Source organism: Oncorhynchus nerka, linkage group LG15 (assembly GCF_034236695.1).
Source record: "Oncorhynchus nerka isolate Pitt River linkage group LG15, Oner_Uvic_2.0, whole genome shotgun sequence".
Classification (NCBI taxonomy): domain Eukaryota; kingdom Metazoa; phylum Chordata; class Actinopteri; order Salmoniformes; family Salmonidae; genus Oncorhynchus; species Oncorhynchus nerka.
The window spans coordinates 83,823,927-83,835,356 of record NC_088410.1 but is presented as its reverse complement, the minus strand read 5'-3'; the positions used below and the strand labels follow the sequence as shown (position 1 = coordinate 83,835,356).

The following is an 11,430-nucleotide window of genomic DNA, read 5'->3' as shown; positions in this document are numbered from 1 at the left end:
AGTGTGTGCTCTCTCAGTATCATTGATTCCAACATCAGGCAGCAGATCTGGGGGTCACCAGATTCACACAAAAACTCTTTCTCCACCCCCCCCTCCCCCCCACCCCCTCTCCACCTGTTCCATGAGACGTGACCATTGTCCCCCAGCAATAAGAACACTGAGCATGTGGCAGCTCCACATTCCTCATTGTCCTTCCAAGCTCAACCATTGGCTACAGACTATGAGAAACTCCAACAAGCTCAAGACCCACACATTTATATGCAGATTATTGACTATATATAGGAGAGATGAAGGCATTAGACATCAGATTCACTCTACATAGAGACCAGTACAGCACAGAGATCCAGCCATGGCACCTACAATCACTTCAGCTATGATCTACTCTAATGAGCACCTGACTCTGACCAACAAGGTAAATTGAGTTACAAATAGTGTTGCATTGTTTCAGTTTTTGCTTCTAGATTTCATCCATTCATGTCAGCTCTGTTGTATCCAGAATAATATTATTAATGACTCTCCTCTTCTTGCAGATAATAAAGCCAGTGGTTGAGAAGTTACGCAGAGATTGTTTCAACAACAGCATTGAGCAGCTCAAGTCTCTCTTGGAGAGAGCCTCAACCAGCAGCCAGATTTCAAAATGGAGAAAGCTGACATCCTGGAGATGACAGCAACAGAACCCGTCAGTGAGCTCCTCCTCAGCACCATTCAATCAGGGTTACTCAGGTGTGTCCAAGAGATTGTGCACTTCCTGACCAAGGATGAGGTGAAGACACAGACCCAGAGAAGACTGCTGAGCCACTTCCAGAGCCTGCATCCATCCTCTGATAAGAACAGGAGGGAGAGTGACCTGCCTCAGTTCAGCTCCCAGCCCAGTACAGCACCAGCAAAGAGAAGAGTCCAGTCCACACTGCTCTCTGGAGGCTCTGGTAGAGTCCTACAGACTGGAACTCCACTCTCAAACAAACTCAATGGACCATGTTGGTCTAACATTAATGTGATGGGCAGTGATCAGAGATCTTCTTCATATTATGTGTGTGCAGGTTGTTTTAAAAGTTGTGTTTCAATTGAAACTTTTCATTTCAGTTGTACTGAACAAGTAAAACAAAGCTTTTTTTTCGACGAACATTGCATTTTTGTGATGTTAATAACTTTTATGTTTTGTGAAGCATGTGTTGATTATGTGTTTATTCATGAGTAACATCAACTTCAATGGTCCTCCATGAGGACTTTTATCCCAAAATGGATATTTTATCTTCAATCTTTTTTTTGATTGTCTATAGAGGCCCACAGTGGAGGTGTCATAATACCCACCATTTATTTTTTCCATAGAGGATTTTAGAAACACAAAAGATAAGGGCTGCGTTTTGTGTAGGCTTACCCTGGCATAACGTTTTGTGTAGGCTTACCCTGGCATAACGTTTTGTGTAGGCTTACCCTGGCATAACGTTTTGTGGAGGCGTACCCTGGCATAACATTTTGTGTAGGCTTACCCTGGCATAACATTTTGTGTAGGCTTACCATGGCATAACGTTTTGTGTAGGCTTACCCTGGCATAACGTTTTGTGTAGGCTTACCCTGGCATAACGTTTTGTGGAGGCTTACCCTGGCATAACGTTTTGTGGAGGCTTACCCTGGCAAAACATTTTGTGGAGGCTTACCCTGGCATAACATTTTGTGGAGGCTTACCCTGGCATAAAGTTTTGTGTAGGCTTACCCTGGCATAACGTTTTGCTAACCATTTAAAATCTCTCTCGGACAAGGTGACTTTCATCTGTATTTGCTCTCAGATTCAAAAATGACAATCAGCATCAAAGTAGACATCATGCAAAACTACAAATCCCTGCAAGCTCCTGCACGTCATCTCTAGCTGACACATTTGCTAACAGTTATTGTGTCAATTTAAAACTTGCACAAAAGAGAAATGTAGCATAAAGAAATGTAGCCAATGTAGCCAATGTATTCATTAGTACATTTAGCTAACATTAGATAGTTAACCCAGAAATTCTTACCTTTGCCTCGATTCGGCAGTCTGGTCCAGATCATCATGGCATTTGTAGTTCTTTATGATAGCCACATTAGCAGCTAATTAGCATTTAATTTGGGGGGAAAATGCAGGAAAATATATTGATAAAAATCACCTTGTCCTAGATAGATTTTCATGGTTATCAAAATGTCACACCAGGGTAAGAATACATGTTTAGGTGTTTCTAAAATCCCATACGGGAAAAATGAATGTTGGAAAAACAATTGGAACCATTTCGCTGCTTGACCTCTAGGTTTTTATGGGTGTTATGACTCAGACTGTTGCACTCCATTATCGATCTTTGTAAAGGTCAACTCGTATGGAAGAATTAGCAATTTTGTTACAACTTTGTTGTAGTGATATGGTCATATTAAAATTATATTGAGCATCTTCTGTGAGGTATGTACCAGTATTAGTTAACCATTTGTTATTGATCAACTTGAGCTACAGAATCACTGATTCTCCATGATGATTATTTACCCAAACTGGGAATTGTACATGTTATCATCACTCTGTGATTAGAAATCAATGAAATGTTTAAAGATCAGACCTTGTGTGGGAAAATGTTGCCCACATTATTTGAATAATGTGGATATTGTAAAGGGGAGAAAATGTTCTCTCGTGTTATTTTATAGACAATATGTTTTTTTTTTTAAAGACAGTAAATGTCCTGTACTCTGTTAGAGTATCATATGTCTTGGAGATTGATCCAAGTTCTGGTTGTGATGTGTAATCACCTAAACTATTCACCTTATATGTAGGTGTTCAAGTCTATGATGCGACTCCTTGAGGCAATATCAATAAATCCCAAAATAATGAAATTAAATCATTTTTTATTGTCCTTGATCTTTCCTTCTCTCTACTGTCATCAACATATTTAATATAGTCTACAACACCGATCTACTCTATAAGGTCACACTTACTTTTGCAAAGATTTGTAATGACATTTTGGAAGATTCAAATATTCTATCTCTGTTTCAAATATTTTTATTAAACACACACAAGAATGGTGTATAGGTATACATGACAGGTATACAATTCTTATCTAAACATAAAAGAGCATACAGGAACAACAAGACCCAGAGTTCTGGGTGCAGAACAAATAATACAAAACACGACATACAAAACAAGGACACGTAGAAAGAAAGAGGGAAGATGTCCCCCCCCCCCTCCCAACTGCTCGGGTGGTAGGGCCAGCACACGCTGCTCAAAGGTAGATTAAAATATTACAATTGAGAGTGCGTTAATAAGTACAAATTCACAGCGCCGATTCGTCCAAGTAGGAGAGGAAAGGCTGCCAGATTTGATCAAATGTTGATAATTTATTGTTCAGAATATATCTAATTCTTTCTAAGTGTATAGTGTTTGCCAATTCACTGAGCCATAATTTGGTAGAGGGCGCTTCCCTCCTTTTCCAAAACAACAAGATTAGTTTTTTTGCCGAGATGAGACCATACGAGATTAGTTGTTTTTGGGGGTTGGTTAATCCGTTTAGGGACTCAGATACTCCCAGGATTATCAGAAGCGGGTCTGGATCTATTGAAGTCTCCAAAACTTCAGAGAGGATCCTAAAAATTCCACACCAATAACCATGCAAGCTAGAGCATAGGGCAAAGCAGTGGAGTAGTGTACCCTGCGTAGCCTGACATTTGTCACATGTAGGGGATGTGTCAGGAAATATCCTATGCAGTTTAGTTTTGGAATAGTGTAATCTGTGTAATACCTTGAATTGTATGAGACGATGTCTGGAATTAATGGAGCATGTGTGGATATACTCCAAGCTCTCTTCCCAGTCTGCCACTGAGATGTCAGTCCCTAGTTCTTCCTCCCATTTTGCCTTGATGGCATCAGTAGAAGGTGTGCTAACAGATTGAAAAGCATCATATAGATGCGATATCAGTTTATCTGAGGTGGGGCATATTTTTATGCATCCGTCAAACATGGAAGGTTTAGCATTCCCAAATGTTGGGAGGTGTTTTCTAACGTAGTCTCTAATTTGTAGGTATCTGAAAAATTACTTCTGGGAAGATTATAAGTTTCCCTCAGCAGCTCAAAGGAAGCAAAGGTCCCTTCTATGTATAAATCCCCTATGGTACTTTGCTAAAATCTTTTGGTCTGTATTAAGGAGAGATATTGGTCTGTATGACCCTACCTCTTCTGGATCTTTACCCTTCTTATGTATAACTGTAATGAACGCTTCGTCCAAAGTAGAAGGGAGAGCTCCATCCTCATTGGCCTGAATCAACATTTTGTGCAGATAGGGGGAGAGCATGTTGCTGAATCTTTTATAGAATTCACCAGGGTATCCATCTGGGCCCGGGGTCTTGCCACTCTTTAGAGATTTAATTGTTTCTCGGATTTCATCAAGAGATATTTCCTTATTCAGGAAGTTAGAATCTTCCTGGTTCAGGGCAGGAAGATTACAGTCCTCCAAAAATGTTTGCATAATTAAGGGGTTAGGATCCGATTTAGATGTATATAGAGTCTCATAAAACTGCCGGAATCTGTCATTGATGTCTTTGGGGGAAGAGAGTAATTCCCCAGATGCAGATTTAACCCTGTGAATCATTCGGTCACTCACATTTTTTCGAAGTTGTCTGGCGAGTAATTTGTGTGGTTTGTCACCAAACTCAAAATATTTTTGCTTGGCATAGAGAAAAGATTTAGCAATTTTAGCTGAGAGAATATGATTATATTCAAATTTTAAAGAGGTAATTTTTTTATGTTTCTCCATAGATGGGTGGCTAGCATTCTCCCTATCCAGTAAGTGAATTTGTCCCTCTAGTTCTTCCAGTTTTCCTCTGTTTTGCCTACTCCTGGCAGCCTGAAAGGAGATGATACAGCCTCTCAGATAAGCCTTCAGTGTTTCCCACAATAATGCTGGGGAGGTCTCTGTGTTGTCATTGGTATCAAAGAAAAATGTAATTTGGTCTTTAAGATATTCACAGAATGTTGGTTCTGTGAGGAGCTGAGGATTCAACCTCCAGACCCTCTCGTTTGGTACAATGTCACCCAATCTCAGGGAGAAGGTGAGTGGACTGTGGTCCGAGATTATAATATCATGATACCTCACATTACAGGTATAGGGGAATAGTCTAGCATCCAACAAAAAGTAGTCAATTCGAGTGTAAACCTTGTGAACATGAGAGTAAAAGGAGTATTCCCTACCCGTAGGGTTAGCGATCCTCCATATATCAAATAAGTTTGATTTTTTTATGTAGGTATTCAAGAATTCGCTTGAATAGGAGGTAGGGGTTCGCCGGGTAGAGGATCTATCCAAATATTGGTCTAGCACACAGTTAAGGTCCCCTCCAATGACCAGGTTAGTATGGGAGATATCTGGAATCAGGGCAAGGACTCTTTTGAAAAAAGAGGGGTTGTCAATGTTTGGCCCATAGATATTTAGTAGAGTTACTGAGGTAGAGTGGATTTCTCCTATTGCGATCACATACCGACCCTCTTTATCCGCAATAGTGGTTTTATGTAGAAAGGAATTCCTTTCCGTACCAGAATCGCTGTGCCTCTCGTTTTGGCAGAGAAGTTAGAGTGATACACTTGCCCCACCCACCTACACTTAAGTCTGCTATGAGAGTTATTCTTCAGATGGGTTTCTTGCAAAAATATAATATCAGACGAGAGTGCTTTCAAGTGGGCTAGGACCTTGCCCCTCTTAATTGGTTCGTTTAAACCCTTGACATTCCAGGAAGTGAATGTAAGCCCCGCCCTCCTCTCGTTTGTAGTTCCTATGGTGGCCTGCATACCATGTAACTTGATAAAAAGGTAAGAAAGCGCACCAAACCATCACGATCAGCATATGTAGCACCTACACCCGAGCAGTATCCAACCCACCCCTCCCCCCCTGCAAGCACCTTTACTTCCCACCCTGTTCCCCTAATTTCCCCAAAACTTACCCCCCCCATCAACCCACATTTAACAGGCATGTACAAACAGGAGAAAAAAAAGGAAAAATAAAAATAATAAACACATTGTCTGGCCAATGCCAAAAAAGCACGGCGCGACCTCGAACAAGAGGTAAAACAAAAATAAAATCCCAACTATACGTTCACCTCTCACTATCCTAGAACTTCTACTAACATATAAACTGAGGAGGCTCCCGCGAGTTAAGTGTTCAGTTAGCATCTAATAAACCTAAACCGAATAAGTTGCAACTTAGACATATTGCGCATTTAAGCGTCATCCTGGGTCAATCCCAGAGATAAGCAAGATATAGCCTCAAGATAATATTGCTAAGCACAAAAAAAATAAACCATCCGCAACCGACCTAGTCAGCCGTACCTTTACATACAGTGGGTCAGGAGATCGGAACAAGGATTTGTTAAATTAAACGTTCCCCCCATAAAAAAAATGTGTTTAATAAAAAATAAGTAAAAATATATACCTTATATATATACACATACATACACATACATATATATATACACACATACATACACACATATACACACACACATATATATACATACATACACACACATATCTATATATACATATATATACATGTATGTATACATACCCACACAAAAAAATCATATATAAAAATATATATTTAAAGAATATGTATATACATCCATATGCACACATACACATACAAACATTCATACCCCAGAATAACAATCTACACTGCTTTAAAATATACACATACATAATACTAAAATGCTAAGAGAAAATAGTAATAAAGTACAAATAGTAATTATATTTACGCACACCTACACATACATAAGCACTACAGAGGGCTGGTGGGACTCTAGTCGGGAGAGAGGCCCACGGCCAGACAAAGGCAGAACGGCACAAAACATCAACTTGCTAACCAGGCGTCTGCCCCCTCCCAACCATCACCCCCAGTCCCCTGCAAGCAATAAATAAATGGTATGGTAGTAAGAGTGATGTAAGGATTGTAAAATAAATAACGAAACAAAACAAAAGTGGGGGAATATAAGTATATCTGTCCGAAAGTGTCAGTGATCAAACCTGGAAGTAAAAAATATGCATCGCTGAGCACAGCCGGGATGAAAGTGAATTTAACGTTAAATGAGAGCTCTGACCGCCATCCATTGGTCTGCTCAGCGTCTTACATGCTCGGTAGCCCTTGTTGAGCTGAGCCCGTTTAATACGTTTTCACCCAATATGGTATAGTATGGATTCGAGTCCATGATAAACTTCTCAGAAAACCGAGGAGAGCCAAATCTTCTCACCGGAAGGCGGGTAATTCATCTTGCGGGGCTGGGCGAAGATGGAGTTTGTAGCATAATCCTCATAGACACGGAATGGATGCCCTTTATGTGACAGGTTGCCCCTCATTCGAGCTTCACGCAGGATAAGATCCTTGGTCTTGAAACTGTGACAACAGATTATTACTGGGCGAGGACTGGGCGAGGACGTTGGCCCGGTCCAGGCACTGGGACAAGGGAGCGATGTGCGCGGTCCAACTGGGGATCCGAATCCAAAACATCCGATCCCATTGCATCCTTCAATAGCTTGGCGAAGAAGTCGGTAGGGCGAGAGCCCGCCTCTATCCCCTCTGCCAGACCAACAACGCGAAGGTTATTACGTCTGGATCGGCCCTCCAGGTCCACCACTTTCACAGAAAGCCTCTGCACAGTATCCTGCATTGACGTGCATAGCTTCTCTAACTCGTCGATCCTACCAGCGTTGAATTCAGAAGCTTTCTCAAGGTCCACGATACTCTGGCCATGCGAAGCGACCGTTCGAATGACGCTCTCGATTTTGGTGTCCAGCTCAGCAATAGTGGCCTTAAGATCCTCAGCTATAGCAACACGTAGCTCCCCCAAAGCCCGGGTAAATTCTGTAAGTGTCACGTTGTTGCATGTGCCTCCCGGCATGTCTGTCTCGTTGTTTAGTGGGGAGTAGGCCTCCGCTGTGGATTTTATTGTCCTTTGGTCGCTTATTACTCGGCATTTTCATATAAAAAGTTACAATCTTGTATTAGAAAGAAACGTTTGTTGTAAAAAGTGCCATAAAGTAGGTTAAATTAGATTATTTCGCAAAAAAGTTGCAGGAGCCTCTCACGCACAGCCGTTCACTCCAACATGCTAGCTCCGCCCCTCCAAATATTCTATCTCAATCAAGTAATCTACAGTGGTCCCAGTTTTGAGCAGGAACAGAAATAGTGATGGCTTTATGTGTCTAACATGCTGACCACACGCGCATGATGATTTTGTCCACCCACACCAGACACGATCAGGACACACAGGTGAAATATCAAAACAAACTCTGAACCAACCTTATTCATGGGGACAGGTCAAAAAGCATGAAACATATGGAAAGTTAGCTAGCTAGCTTGCTGTTGCTAGCTAATCTGTCTGGGATATAAACACTGGGTTGTTATTTTAGCCGAAATGAACAAGGTCCTCTACTCCAACAATTAATCCAGATAAAAGGGTAAACCGAGTTTGTTTCTAGTAATCTCTCCTCCTCCAGGCTTCTTTTTTGGACTTTATATGGCAGTTGGCAACCAACTTTAAGGTGCATTACCACTACCAACTCAAATCAAAGTATTTGTCACATGCGCCGAATTCAACAAGTGTAGACCTTACCGTGAAATGCTTACTTACAATCCCTTAACCAACAGTGCAGTTCAAGAAGAGTTAAGAATATATTTATCAAATAAACGAAGTAAAAAATATAATATAATAACATAACAATAACAAGACTATATACAGGGGGTACTGGTACCAGTGTGCAGGGGCTACAGGTTAGAGGTAACTTGTACATGTAGGTAGGGGTGAGGTGACTATGCATAGATAATAAACAGTGAATAGCAGCAGAGTACAACATAAATGGAGGGGGTCAATGTAATAGTCTGGTGGCCATTTGATTAATTGTTCAGCAGTCTTATGGCTTAGGGGTAGAAGCTGTTACGGAGCCTTTTGGTCCTAGACTTTTCTCTCCGGTACCGCTTGCCGTGCGGTAGCAGAGAAAACAGTTTATGACTTGGGTGACTGGAGTCTGACAATTTTATGGGCTTTCCTCTGACACTACCCTCTGTAGCGTCTTACGGTCAGATGCCAAGCAGTTCTCATACCAAGCGGCGATGCAACCGGTCAGGATGCTCTCGATGGTGCAGCTGTAGAACTTTTTGAGGATCTGGGGACACATGCAACATCTTTTCAGTATCCTGAGGAATAGGTTTTGTCGTGCCCTCTTCAAGACTGTCTTGGTGTGTTAAGACCGTGATAGATAATTGGTGATGTGGACACTAAGGAACTTGAAACTCTCAACCCGCTTCACTACTGCCCCGTCGATGTTAATGGGGGCCTGTTCGGCCCATTTTTTCCTGTAGTCCACGATCAGCTCCTTTGTATTGCTCACATTGAGGGAGAGGTTGTTGTCCTTGCACCACATTGCCAGTTCTCTGACCTCCTCCCTATAGGCTGTCCCATAGTTGTCGGTGATCAGGCCTACCACTTTTGTGTCGTCAGGATACTTAATGGTGTTGGAGTCGTGTTTGGCTATGCAGTCGTGGGTGAACAGGGAGTACAGGAGGGGACTAAGTATACAGGGGCCCCAGTGTTGAGGATCACCATGGCGGATCAGTGTGGCAGACGTGTTGTTGCCTACCCTTACCACCTGGGGGATGCCCGTCAGGAAGTCCAGGATCCAGTTGCAGAGGGAGGTATTCAGTCCCAGGGTCCTTAGCTTAGTGATGAACTTCTTGGGTACTATGGTGTTGAACGCCTAGCTGTAGTCAATGAAAAGCATTCTCCTTTTGTCCAGGTGGGAAAGGGCAGCGTGGAGTGCAATTGAGATTGCGTCATCTGTGGATCTGTTGGGGCGGATGCGAATTGGAGTGGGTCTAGGGTATCCGGGAGTGCTACGGGGCGGTAATCATTTAGGCAGGTTACCTTCGCTTCCTTGGGCACAGGGACTACGGTGGTCTGCTTGAAACATGTTGGTATTACAGACTCAGTCAGGGAGAGGTGTACAATGTCAGTGAAGACACTTGCCAGTTGGTCTGCGGATGCTTTGAGTAAACATCCTGGTAATCCATCTGGCCCAGCGGCCTTGTCTTTTAAATGTATTTTTTATTTCACCTTTATTTGAGAATGTTGACCTGTTTAAATGTCTTGCTCACATCGGCTACCAATAGCATTATCACACAGTCATCGAGCTCTCGTGTTTCAGTGTTGCTTGCCTCGAAGCGAGCGCATAAGGCATTTTCCTCGTCTGGTAGGCTCGCGTCTGGGTTTCCCTTTGTAGTCCATAATAGTTTTCAAGCCCTGTCACATCAGATGAGCGTCAGAGTCGGTGTAGTAGGATTAAATCTTAATACTGTATTGACACTTTGCTTGTTTGATGGTTCATCTGAGAGCATAGCAGGATTTCTTATAGACGTCCAGATTAGTGTCCCGCTCCTTGACAGTGGCAGCTCTAGCCTTTAGTTCGATGCGGATGTTGTCTGTAATCCATGTCTTCTGGTTGGGATATGTACGTACGGTCACTGTGGGGACAACGTTGTCGATTAACTTATTGATGAAGCCGATGTCTGAGGTGGTATATTCCTCAATGCCATTGGATGAATCCTGGAACATATTCCAGTCTGTGCTAGCAAAACAGTCCTTTAGCGTAGCCTCCGCTTCATCTGACCAATTCCGTATTGAGCAAGTCACTGGTACTTCCTGGTTTAGTTTTTGCTTGTAAGCAGGAATATTGAGGATATAATTATGGTCAGATTTGACCAAATGGAAGGCGGGAGAGAGCTTTGTATGCATCTCTGTGTGTGGAGTAAAGGTGGTCTAGAGTTCCTAACCCTAGTTTTGGACTGGACTGGAGTGTGGACCTCAGTTCATCTTTCAATCACCCACGTGGGTATATGCTAGGGTGATTGTTAGGGTTGAAACAGGGTGTGGACATGAAGCTAGAGTTATGGTTAGGGTTATGGTTAGGGTTGAAACGGGTGTGGACATGAACCTAGAGTTATGGTAGGGTTAGGGTTAGGGTTGAAACAGGGTGTGGACACGAAGCTAGAGTTATGGTAGGGTTAGGGTTGAAACAGGGTGTGGACATAAAGCTAGAGTTATGGTTAGGATTATGGTTAGGGTTGAAACAGGGTGTGGACATGAAGCTAGAGTTATGGTTAGGGTTATGGTTAGGGTTGAAACAGGGTGTGGACATGAAGCTAGAGTTATGGTAGGGTTAGGGTTAGGGTTGAAACGGGGTGTGGACATGAAGCTGGAGTTATGGTTGTGGTTAGGTTTGAAACAGGTTGTGGACATGAAGCTAGAGTAAGGGTTGTGGTTAGTGTTTAGAAGGGGTGTGGATATACAGTAAAACTAGGGTTAGGATTAAGGTTAGGGTTAAGGTGATGGCTAAAATCAACATGTCACTTGTCTCTCATTGATTAAATTTAGGTCAGAACCAAGACATGT

The 11,430-nt window shown here is 42.3% G+C and overlaps 1 pseudogene; it reads left to right on the top strand.

The window, feature by feature from the left end:
• Positions 1-349: 349 nt before the first annotated feature.
• LOC115143762 (transcription factor HES-5-like) lies at positions 350-930 on the top strand (annotated as a pseudogene).
• Positions 931-11,430: the final 10,500 nt, after the last annotated feature.